The following is a 13,009-nucleotide window of genomic DNA, read 5'->3' as shown; positions in this document are numbered from 1 at the left end:
TTCAGGATCATTAATTGTCTAAAAGCACTGGGCTGGGAGTTAGAAAATGAGTTCTACTTCTGCAGCTTGGATATGTGATAGTCTTGGGCAAGTCACTTCTCTGGATCTCAACTTTCTCTCAAGGAGTGAGAGCATTAGACTAGATGACTTTGAAGGGTTTAAGGTCCCTTTCTGTTCTTATGTTTTATAATTTATGAAACTTGACAGCTTAATGATGATGAGTCTACTTCTAGTTGTCTTTATTTTTGATTATCATTTATTCATTTAACAAACTTTACATTTACCAATTGTGTGCAAACCATTGGACTCAGTGTTAAAGATAAAGATATATAAAATATAGTAGACAAAATAACAATCTACTAAGTCTTATGCTTTCTTCCTACTTCCCAAAGACACACTGCCCATGTCCCATGGCACCCTTCCCTGTAATCAGAAAGTATATCTAAGTAAAATGAAACCACACATTGACTTTGTTTGAAAATGTATACCTCATTTTGCCACCACATTCCACCACCACTGTATTCCTGAGAACAGAGAGGCATATTTACTATTAGCAACTATGTTTTATATGAATTTCACATGTGTGTTTTACATAGGAGATAATGACATGTTGCTCTTTTCCTGGGATAACAAATTGTCTTTTATTGGATTTCCTACCCCAGAACTTAATTTCAGTAAATAAACTGCTTTTTATAGTTTGAGTAAGGTGGAAAAAGCGTGACTTTAAACTTGTTCATATCATGGTGCCCTTGTCACATTTCCACATTTGTCATGAATGGAGGAAATTAAAATGAAAAGAAATAAATATCAGATTGTTTTTAGACGTTGATAATGTGGAGAGCTCAGGGATAATAGGATACCTTCCTGTAAGCTATACCTTAAGTAACTTAGTCTTTTCTTAGATTTCTGTTTATAAATTATCTTTAGAAGTACAATGATTATTGAAATTCTGAGCTGTATTTATGGTACCCAAGGTGAATACTGAATTACTGCAGAAGAATGAAGTCAGCTGTGTCTTCCACAGTTCATTGTTTGGTGTATTATTTGGTATTCATTATCATTATTTGGTATTCTGGTGTAGATTCTGAACACTTAAGTAAATAAAAGGCTTATAGCCAATGAATAAGTACTAGTCTTTGGAAAACTTCATGTAGGTGCTCTCAGTCTATTTCAAACAAGCCTTGATGAGAAGTGTTTTCTTGAAATTCTGTTGGTGGTTCTCTGTACGTTGAAGACAAAGGGACATTCTCTTCTGGGCAGTTTTGATGAAGTTGTTAAGGTGAATCACAGTGGGTGATTTGGAAATTGGTTGTAGGAAATGAGACTTAAATGGATATTTAAAATGGGGATTACTTTCTATACAAAAAAAGAAAAAAGCCACTTGAAGCCGAGATGAATCACTTTAGTCCAGTTTTATATTTCAAACCTGTACTAACTTCTCCAGTGACATAAACTATTTTTTTTTCTTTCTATCAAGCGAAAGGTAAGGGTTAAATGTTATAATTTTATGTGGTTCATTTAATGCTCTGGGCCTTAGTTTTCTCCCTTGTTAAAAAAAAATAATGGAAATTAGCACTATATATAACATAATATGTTAATATAGGGATAGTTAGGTGGGGCAGTGAATAGAGCACTGGGCCCTGGATTCAGGAGGACCTGAGTTCAAACTGGCCTCAGACACATAACACTTACTAGCTGTGTGACCCTGGGCAAGTCTCTTAACCCCATTGCCTAGTAAAAAAAAAAATGTTAAAATAATTAATAGAATTAGGAGATTGGACTAAGGTGATCTTTAAAGGTCTTTCTAGTATTGGCATTCTCTTGTTCTAAATCCCTTTTTAAAAAAATTCTTTGATTCCTTTCGTGATTGTTATCATCGTACCTTGATCAGTTTGAAAAATGCCAGTCTTAAAAAAACACTTGTATTTGTTTGGTGCTGTACAATTTAGAAGGCAGTTTTCACATATAATGGCAGAGTCTGTTTTTAGAAAACCTCACCAAATGACAGAATGTTCAAACTGGAAGGGACTTAAGAAGTCATCTAGTTCAATTCCTTCATCACTACACCTTTGTGAAGTAGAGTAAGTCTTAGGATCTCCATTTATAATGAGGAACTGCAAGTTGCGAAGATTATGTTTTGTCAAGGTCATTCAGTTTACAAGTGATGGTATGGTATTCATGGTAGGAAGTAGGTAATTTCCATGGTATTTACAATTCCATGGTGTTTTTTTCAAGTTAGTTTTGAATACATACGGTGTTGGGAAAGGTAATAGCTATTTTCCACAAGAGTAATTTTTGTCTCCCTGGATTTTAAATGAGGCTCTACTGATGCTACCGGAAGGCAAGCATTCACTCTTATTTATTCTGGCTCTGGAAAGATAGCGAAAGGCAGGATACTTTGAAAAGCTAATGTTCAGTGACAAGAAATCTTGCACTTATATAAAAATATTTGCAACCTCCTTTTCAAGAAAGAAGCTAAAGAGCAGTTGTATGAATGGTTAAAGAAGAATTTGTTACATGTGAAATTTCATATTCAATATATTACTAGTTTCCACTACTTTTTTTAAGCTTAAAAAATTGTTAGCACTCATGAAGAGTGATAGGTTATTCCCTGTATTAGTCTCTTGCCATAGAAATATGCCCAAATTTACTTTTTCGGCAATTGCAGGGATTTAATGACCTGGATCTCTATTTACATATTAGTCAAGTCCTTATCCACCAAGTTGAAGGTGATTGTTCCATTATCTGAACTGATAGCATTTTGATAATGAACATATATTAATCTGTAGGTCTGTTTTGTTTCCTATAAGATTGGAAGCTGGGGGTGGGAGGGAGGCGGCTTTTCTTAGGAATCTAGGATTTAGAGTTGTTCAAGATCTTAGAGTTACTTTAATTTAACCTTTTGTTTTACATATGATGGAGGGATATACTTGAGGCTTCATAGGTAGTGAATGATAATAGGGCTAGGAGTCAGACTGCGTAATTTCTGATTCCAAATGCAGTATTCTTTCTGTTATATGACTGTCTTATGTAATTTTCCCTCCATCAGCACCTTGCATGCAGGTATTTAATAAATCAATGAAGGAACTGGAGGTAATTGTTAAACTTTTGGTGATTTCAGTATTGGATTTAAAGAGGTAATATGGAAAGGAAAGGCTGGCTCAGTTTTCTGTTAGCATTCCCTGAACCTTCAGGTTGCTCACGAGTTTAGCAATTTCTCATTCTCAGAAAGAAATAAATATGAATGATTACTTCTATTTATAAACTTTGTATCTAAAACTTTCCATATAACCCTCTAAGAATTCTTTTTCTAATTTATCAATAGGAAAAACGTTCCAGTGGGTATGGCCCTTGGCAAGGCACTTGTCTTCTTTGAAGCTCCATAGTTTGAAGAAACTGGACTATATAGTTTATGGTAGTCTAATGATTCTTGGATAAACTCTCTATGACCTCTTTTCTGGGTCACTTGATTTTGGTAACTACATCTTACATTTCCTTCTGTTTTTTCAATCTTAAAAATAATTTTTTTTTCTTGTCTTGTGGCCTATTTTTCTGTTTGGCCTATTTTGATTTTTAGAAAGTTCAGTAATCTTAGGTAACTTTACTACTTTCCATTCTAAGGTATTAATTCTCCTTGCCATTTTTTTTCTTCACTAGTATTCCATTTTTTATCTCGTTTTATTTTATCAGGTACTTTTATAGTCCTTGTGGCATTCTTTTCTCTGAAGTTTTTTTTAGGCTTATTGTGGATTTTTTCTCTTTTGGGCTTATCCCTTGGATTTCTCTCGGTCCAAGCTGTTTCTTCATTGTGTTAAGCATTTTTTTCCCCTTGTTTACTCATCTTTCTAGCTTCATTTTCTGCATTAGCTGCATGAGGTTATGCTTGGGTCAGATAATGCCCACATACTCATGAGTTCAGTAGTCAACACCAGGCCCTGACCAGGCCCTGCAGGAATTGTCTAGCTATGTCTTCTGCTCTGGTTCAGCCCTTGGCTGCCAGAATGCTGGAGTGGGCCTCCGTAGGTACTGAGTCAGGCGTAAGGTTGCTTGAATGCTAGTCTAGGCCTATCTCCTGCTGGATAGAATGGGTATGTCACCTCAGGCTGGATTCTGTTCTGACCTTGTCTTCTTTCCCTTGTCAAACCAGGCTGCTTTGCATCTCATTTTCTACCTACCCTAGCTTATCACTGCTTTATACTGCTCCAGGATTCTTGCAGTGTTTTTGTGTAGTCTTGAACTGGACAAAGGAGTTTATAATTGATTCTCTTTGGTTTTCTTTATCACTATTCCTTCTGGTGCATTTTTAGAGCTTTATTGGGATATTTGTGGTAGAGTTGGCCTCCCTTAGGTCTTAACATGACATCATTTCCCCATAATTCTCTGGACTATGTAATTTCTAGGGTTCCTTTTCATATTTTGATTTATATTTCATATCTGTTATGTCTGAGACTTATGAATTCTATTAACTTCATATCATCACTGTTAATGCATAGTTATTAAAACTTAGAACTGCATTAAGATCAATTTTGGGACACTCTGTATGAGGTGACCCAATGGCTCATGAAATGATATTTCTTGTTGCCTTTGTGCACATGATAAAAGCAACTTGGTGTATCATTTAGCCTAGGCTAAATTTCTCCCCCTCCTTCCACCCCTCCTCTTTTCTTCATCTTCTTTTATCCTCCCTTTCCTCCATTATCCTCCTCCATCATTATCATAGGGTTTACCTATCTTGCCCAGGCTAGAAGTGCAGTAGCGTCTTATGGGGCTGATCCCATTATTAATTGCCACAGACGCTTTGGTGTACTCTGTTTCTGACTTGGGCCAGTTTGCTCCTCCTGAGGCAGCCAGGCAATTTGCCACTCTTAGGTGCTTACCATATTGGTTCCAGACTTAGCGTGGACACTTTAGCCCATTGTAGTTTAGAAATCCAGAGCTCTAGGATTGCTAGTCTCAGCATCTTCAGTAGTAGGGATGAAAAGCATGTTCAATGCCTGGCTCAGCCCCCACATTTTACCAAATATTTTTGGGCAGTCTAAGTGGGAATTGTTAACAGAGAAAGCAGCTTTCCTCACATCATTCCCAAAACGACTCTAACTTGGTAAATACCATTTGGCTGATTTCGATATTGTTAATGTAAATTAAAGGTTCATATTATTTAACTACTTCCATCCACAGCTCCTTTGAGCCACTTTTTGAATCTAGATAAATCTCTTTGGTAAGATAGCAGGCTGACATGTTCCCTTCCTTTTTAAGTATGTTTTACCCGCCACAGTCAGCACACTGTAACTTTTATGTAACTTTTAACATAGTGATATCATTTTGGTCCTTTTCAAGAATAAAGGACTACAACCAACCAATCCATATCTTTTAATTTTCTAAAGGCAATCCATTTAAGGAAGGCTTTTTCTTCTTTTAATACATCATAGATACCTTCATAGGACCAGTATAGTTACAGTAGGAAGTACTATACTTGGATTCAGAAGACCATGGTTCCATTTCTGATATTGATTGTATGACTGTGGACAAGTCATTTAACCTTTCTGTATTTGTGAAGTGGGGATATAGCACATATACTATCTATATCACAGGGTGGTTCTGAGGAAGTGCTTTGCCAAACCTCAAAACATTATAGAAATGTGAGTTGTGGTTGTGGTTGATGGTTTGTTGTTGAGGAGTTAAAAAATGATCCAAGTAATAAGACATTGCCTGTCACTCTGAAGTGCCAGGAAGCATTTTGAAGCATTAGGATGGTTGTTTTAAGCCAGTGGTCTAGTTATTTCAGTGTTTTGATAACTGCTTAAGTGAGTTATACTTATCTTTTTTTGGTTCGATTGAGAGAAGATCTACTTTTAAGTTGTCTTGATAGGAAGGAAGTTAGAAGAACAGCAGCTTCTTAGGAATATGTATCCTACTAATACACTGTTGATGGATCCATGAATTGGTACAGCCATTCTGGAAAGCAATTTAGAACTGTGTCCCAAAAGTCATACATCTCCAACTGCTTATTGGATATCTCAAACTGGATGTCTTGTAGATAACTTAAACACCTGTCCAAAACTGAACTCATTTTCTTTCCTTCCAAGTTCATCTGAACTTCCCTATTACCATCAAGTATACCACCATCCGCTTAGTTACCCAGGCATACAATCCTTGACTCTTTCTCACCCTCCATATCCAGTCTGTTGCTAAGTCCTGTTGTTTCTGCCTGTTCTCTTCTGATGCTGCCACCACCTTGGTACATGCCTTCATTACCTCACACACAGCCTATTTCAGTAACCTACTGCTTGCTTTCCCTGCCTCAAGTCTCTCTCCACATTCCACTTTCATCTTCCACTTAGGTGTCAGATTGATCTTCCTAAAGTGCAAGTCTGACCATATTATCCTTCTGTTTCAGTAAATGCCAGTGGTTTCTGATACCTCCAGGATCAAATATAAAATCCTCTGTTTGACTTTCAAAGCACTTCATAACCTGGTTCCTTGCTACCTTTTTAACTTTTTTTTTTATACCTCTCTCTCCTCCATGTACTCGGAAATCCTGTGATCCCGGCCTCCTTGCTGTTCATGTTCCTTGTAACAGTCTGTCTTTAAATTCTGGGTATTTTCATTTCCTATCCGCATCTAGAACTCTGTCCTACCACCTCTGCCACCTGGCTCCCTTCAAATCTCATCTAAAATGTTTTTCTTCTGGAAAAAAAAAAAGGCTTTCCTAGTCTTCAAGTTAGTGCCTTCCCTCTTTCCCATTAGACTGTGAGCTTGAGAACAGAGACTGGTTTTTTGTTTTTTGCCTGTCTTTGTCTTCTCCGGTGCTTAGCACAGTATCGGCAACATAGTGGATGTATAATAAATGCCTGTTGACTGAATATCCTTTGACTCAGCAATACCACTATTAGCCATGTGCCCCAAAGATATCAAAGAAAGAAGAAAATGGACCCACATGTACAAAAAATATTTATTGAAGCCCTTTTTGTAGTAGCAAAAAGACTGGAAACTAAAGAAGTGCCTACTTTGGGTAACGTCAAAACAAATTTTGGCATACATATGGAATGGGATATTACTGTGAAATGAAGAAATAAAGTTTCAGAGAAACCTAATAAGACTATATAAGCTAGTGCAGAGTGAAGTGAGCAGAACTGGGGAAGCAGCTTATATATATAATTAGAACAACATTAAAAAGAAAAACAACTTAGACTTTGGAATGCTGGTAAATGCAATGACAAAGCACAATTCCAGAGCACCAAAGATGAAACATGCTACCTTCTGACAGAGGTATGATAGACTCAAATTGCAGATTGAGATGAACATTTTTGGATATGACTAACGAAGGAATTTGTTTTGCTTGACATGTATTTGTTACGAGGGTTTTCTTTTTCTTTTAATGTTGTTCATTGACGCTGAGGAACAAGTGAGAGAGAGAGAGAGAGAAAGCATCCTTGTTAATTGGAATGCAATAAGATTAAATATAAAAATTTGAAAAAAGCAATGCATGTACTGTTAGATGATGGGTTTTGGTAGGAAAATAAGGTTGCTTCTACAAACTTTTATTCCTTTTAGTTACATATTTGTTTTATATATTGGGGGATACCTGTCTTGACTTCAAAGACCCTATTCTTACCATGACTTTCCTCCTTCCTGAGATGATTCATGTAGTTCTTACTTGAGATTTTAATGGGCCTTAGGGTACACAAACTTGTTTCTCAGTTTAGTTAAATAAGTGCTGGTTAGATACCTCTGTTAAGAAATTATTGATACACCTTCCCCTCTCCTGCTACTCGAGGAGCCAGCCACCACCATGAATGACGCTGTAACCATCAGAACCAGGAAGTTCATAACAAACAGACTTCTTCAGTGTAAACAGATGGTTATAGATGTCCTTCATTCTGGAAAGGCCACAGTACCCAAGACTGAAATTCGAGAAAAACTGGCCAAGATGTACAAGACAACTCCAGATGTCATTTTTGTCTTTGGATTCAGAACCCATTTTGGTGGTGGCAAAACAACAGGCCATGGCATGATTTATGATTCCCTTGACTATGCAAAGAAAAATGAACCAAAGCACAGACTTGCAAGGCATGACCTGTATGAGAAGAAAAAGACATCAAGAAAACAGCAAAAGGAATGCAAGAACAGAATGAAGAAAGTCAGGGGTACTGCAAAAGCAAATGTCAGTGCTGGCAAAAAGAAGGAATAATAGGCACTATGGATGATGTTTATCCAGGAAGATAATTTTTCATCAGAGAATAAATAAGCTGCGTAAAAACTTCAAAAAAAAAAAGAAATTGATACAGATTTTGTTTTTATATCACCTAAATTTTCTCTTGTATTCTTTCCTCCTCTCCAAGAGAATCTTCCCTTATAACAAGGCATTAAAAAAAAAAGAAAAGAAAAGAAGATGAAAAAATTCAGTAAAATTCAGAAAAAGTTACATGCAGTGTTCCACACTTAGAGGCCTTGACTTCTGAAGAGGGGTGGGATGGTGTTTTATGTATCTTATTTGAGGTCAAGTTCTTTATAATTTCATGACATTGAGTTTCATTTGTTATGTGGTAATTGTTTTTTCCTTTTATATATTTAAAGTCATGTATATTCTGTCTCTTTAAACTTCACTTTGTATCAGTTCATGTAAGTCTAAGTTTCTCTGTGTATTATTCATGGTCATCATTTTATTTTTTAAATTCAGTTTTATTTTATTTTCAAATCAGAATTCTTTACCCCCATTGAAAAAGCAAGAAAACCAAAACTGTACATGTAGTGAAGCAAAACATTCCCACATTTGTCGTCTTCATCTTCATCTTCAGTCATTTCCAACTGTTCATTACTCCATTTGGGGTTGTCTAGGCGAAGATACTAGAATGGTTTGCCATTTCCTTTTCCAGCTCATTTTGCAGATGAGGAAACTTAGGCAAACAGGGTTAAGTGACTTGCCCAGAGTCACACAGCTAGAAGTGTCTGAGGCTTGATTTGAACTCAGGAATATGAGTCTTCCTGACTCTAGGCTTGGCTAGACTTGTCCACTATGCCACCTAACTGCCCATTCCCACATTAGATATGTTTAAAAAAAATAAAACATAATGCCTTAATCTGCATTCCGAGTCTATCACATACTCTGTTTGTAGAGGGTGGATACTATGTTTCATCATGAGTCTTCTGCAATTGCAGTTGGTCATTGTAGTGATCAGAATTCTCAAATCTTCCAGTTATTTGTCTTTACAATATTGTTGGTATTACATAAATTGTTCTAGTTCTGTGCATTTCATTTTGTTAATTCGTGTGTTTTCCCAGGTTTTACTGAAACCACCCTCTTTTTAGAAGGCTTACTCCTAAATATTTTATACATTTCTCTTCATGCTGATTTTATTAGTAATATACAGAAATGCTGACAGTTTTTTAAAATATCCTGCAACTTTGCTGAAGTTGTTTGAATTACTTTTTAGTTGATTTTCTAGATTCTCTAAGTAGACCAACATATCTACAAAAAGTGATAATTTTGTTTCCACTTTCATGCTTACCATTTCTTAGACTAATAATATTCCATTACATTCATGTATCACAATTTGTTTAGTCATTTCCTAGTTGATGGCCATCTAGTTTGTTTCTAGTTCTTTGCTACCACAAAAAGAGACATCTTCCATTTGACATAGAATTTTGAATCCTTCAAGGATCTATGATTCTGGCCCATGTAGACATTCTTCTACCCTACCCCACCCCAGGCTTAGTGCTCTTTATGATTTGCTGTGGCCCCTGAACGTGTCTTCTGGTGCTTTATTTTTCTGCTTTTAGTGGGGCTGGTCGTTTGATTAGATATGTACCACTAGGCTTGTACTTGATGCATTTCCAGATTAATAATAGTACCTGTAGAGCCACCAGCACTTCATTCACCTAGACTTTGACATGGAGAAACGTTGTTTCATTCATTTACCAAATGTTTATTGAATAGTTTGTGTGTGTGGAGGGAGCATAAAAGACAGTTTCAGTTTATGGTTTGGTAGGGTTGATTAACCAGATAAATATAATATAAAGTACACAAGAAGAGTACAAAGTTCACAAGAGGGAGAAATCTCTTCCAGGTGAGGAAGGTCAGCGAAGACCTGATGGGGAGAGAGTGACATTTGCAGGATAGTTACAACATCAAGAATCAGAGTTAGGAATAGAGGGCATTCCAAATGTACAACAAAAGTATAGAGGCTAGAAAGTGTGGTCTGTGTTTTGGGAAGGTTGAGTATATGAAGGAGGAAGCGTGAAGTAAGGTTGAAAGGCACACGATATGCCCATTGATGTTGAAGTTATGGATGAAGAGACCAGTTTCCACTCTCAGGGAGCTTAGAATTAAGATCTCTAATGAATGAGACAGGAAGTGCTGAGGAAATTTAGAAAAAGGTGAGGATATTTCATTTTAGTCAATCATTCAGTAATCATTAAGTTTGTATTATTTGCCAGGCACTGTGCTAAGTTCTGGGAATATAAATATAAGTAAAAAGAAATCAATTCCTGACCTCAGGAAGAGCTCACATTTTAATGGGGGAAGAAAACACACATAAGGGAGCTGGAAAGAGTTGGAGGGAAGGTACCTAGGGAGAGTCTTATGGAGGAGTCCAGGATTGCAGTCTGGTGAAAAATGAAGAGGTGAGTGGCTTGGGCCATCCAACTTAAATGGAAGTTCTGAGAAGAGTCATCCAGTTAGAGAGAGGAACCAAATGGGCTGAGAGTACTTCCTAGGTGTAAGTTCCAGGACTGAAGTGATCTTCTGGGATGAAGAGTTTAGTGAGAAAATATGAACAAAGGTTCCATGTCAGGTCTGAAAATTTATACTGACAGTGAAGTAAGGAGATCAGCCTGTCTAGAATAGTGGAAAATAAAAATGTTAGATAGATGAAGTGAGATGAGATTATGGAGGCCTTGAGTTATAAGGTTGAGGAGCTCTGGGACTTTATTTTTTAGATAGGTGTGAGTCAGTCTGTCGATGCTTTTGATGGAAGTGGAACATTAGGAAGTTTAGTTTGCTGGTAAAGAGTGGCATCAGGATCAATTTTCTCACTTACATCTGACTCTTCTGGATAGTGATTTTGCATGAGGCATGCAAAAAAAAAAGTGACTGGGGGAGGGGGGAGCGGGGAACCCTTTCAAGTTACATTTTGTTTGTAGGTATGATAGCCAAGCTATATAATACAATAAACCAGTATGCATAAATGTAGTGGATAAATAACTGGATAGGGTCAGAAATACATGGATTTAATTTCTTCCTGTGGTCCATACTAGCTGTTAGCAATTTACTTAAACTCTGAGCCTCAATTTTTTTAACTGTTAAATGGGGAGAACATCTATAGTACATACCTCAGAGGATGGTTGGAAGGCTCAGATTAGATAATAAATTGTAAAGTGCTTTGCAGCACTATATAAATGTTGTAATTATGTTGTTCCCATCAATTGTGATGAGATTTAGATAGGAATGATCCTGCAGCAAGCCAGTAACCTTTATATTTCTTTATATTCTGTTATGTGGCTTATTGCACAGGTCGATAAAACAATTGGATTTTGTATTTGAATATGAATATTAGTTCATAAGTTCATCCTTTATAGGCTCACTGAAAACATCTTTGACAGAATGCCAGTGACAGACTGGGCAAGCGCAATGGATCTGTATCTCATTTTATTCCAATGTGATTTTAGCCTTATTACTGTACCTTTTGTGGCTACATGTTTTGTGTAGTTTCCAAAACATTGCTTAGTTAATGGTCTGTTTTGTCAAGGAAAAAATAACAGTTTACCTGAAGAGAACATTCAGTCTTGATTGAGAATATGAAATCTGATTATAGCAGGGGTTCTTAATCTTTTTTGTGTCATGGATCTTTTTGGCCGTCTGGTGTAGGTTATGGAATTCTCAGAATAATGTTTTTAAATGCATAAAATGAAATGCATTGGGTTACAAAGGAAACCAAATTAACAAGATATTTTAAAAATAAGTTCACATGCCCTTGAACTAGAGGGATAGAAGACACCCTACTTAAATCATTGTTAAATGAGTTTAGCATCGAAGAGAAAATATAGTTGGGAAGGTTGCTAGAGCAAAGGTGTGGGAATTGTAGAAATATTAGCTAAATTTAGAAGCAATCATAGTCATAAATCTTGAAGAAACCTTCAGAAAAGAATATTTAAACATTTTTGTTCATCCTTCAGTTGTCAGACTCTTCATGACCCCATTTGGGGTTTTTTTGGCAAAGATACTGGAGTGGTTTGCCATTTCCTTCTCCAGCTTATTTTATAGGTGAGGAAACTGAGGCAAAAAGGATTAAATGACTTGCCCAGGATCTTACAGCTAATAAGTGACTGAGGTCCGATTTGAACTCAGGAAGATGAATCTTGCCAGCTCTAGGCTTAGCACTCTATCCACTGCTTCACCTAGCTACCCCATGTTAGAACATATAATCTTAGAATTAGAAAGAACCTCATAGAATAGTGTGTTAAGACAAGAAGGGATCTGAGAATATGAAGTGTTTGAACATAACGTAGGCATTGCTTAATTTGGTCATTTCTGGAAGCCATGATTAGCCTGAAGCTGCTAACCAGTATCCCTTGAAAAGTAAGTGGTAAAAAACTAGCTTCTATTAAAATTTTATTTCTGTGAAATAGTATAAAGCCATGAAGCGTTAGGGCAGCCAGTCTTGAAATGTGTTAAAGCTAAGGCTCATTAATCTTTAACAAGTTGAAAAGGAAATGTATGGCTAAGTAACTGGTGTAGATTTGCAAAATTAAAATTGTCTTCATATATTGTCAGGCTGGATTTGAACTCAGGTCCTCCTGACTCCAAGGCTCGAGCTCTATCCACTGTGCCACCTAGCTGCCCTGAGAAATTCTTTAAAAGGGTATGGATTAGAGAGGTAGTGTGGTTAGAAGTAAACTAGAGGAAGTATAGAGTAAAAAGGCTGAGGAGGACAATAGTGAGGAAAAAGAGGATGGAGGGAAATACACAAATATCAATTTTAACTTTGAATGTGAGTGGAATGAACTCACC

At 36.6% G+C, this 13,009-nt stretch overlaps 1 protein-coding gene and 1 pseudogene across 3 annotated transcripts in view; both read left to right on the top strand.

Moving 5' to 3' along the window:
• The window catches only part of LOC114047037 (spermatid perinuclear RNA-binding protein), a 136,988-nt gene that overhangs the window by 39,208 nt on the left and 84,771 nt on the right, over window positions 1-13,009 (top strand). The gene's annotated exons all lie outside the window — the stretch shown is intronic.
• On the top strand, window positions 7,793-8,191 carry LOC114047038 (annotated as a pseudogene).

Source organism: Vombatus ursinus, unplaced genomic scaffold (genome assembly GCF_900497805.2).
Source record: "Vombatus ursinus unplaced genomic scaffold, bare-nosed wombat genome assembly UNPS02014786.1, whole genome shotgun sequence".
NCBI classification, from domain to species: domain Eukaryota; kingdom Metazoa; phylum Chordata; class Mammalia; order Diprotodontia; family Vombatidae; genus Vombatus; species Vombatus ursinus.
This window is presented reverse-complemented; position numbering and strand designations above follow the sequence as displayed.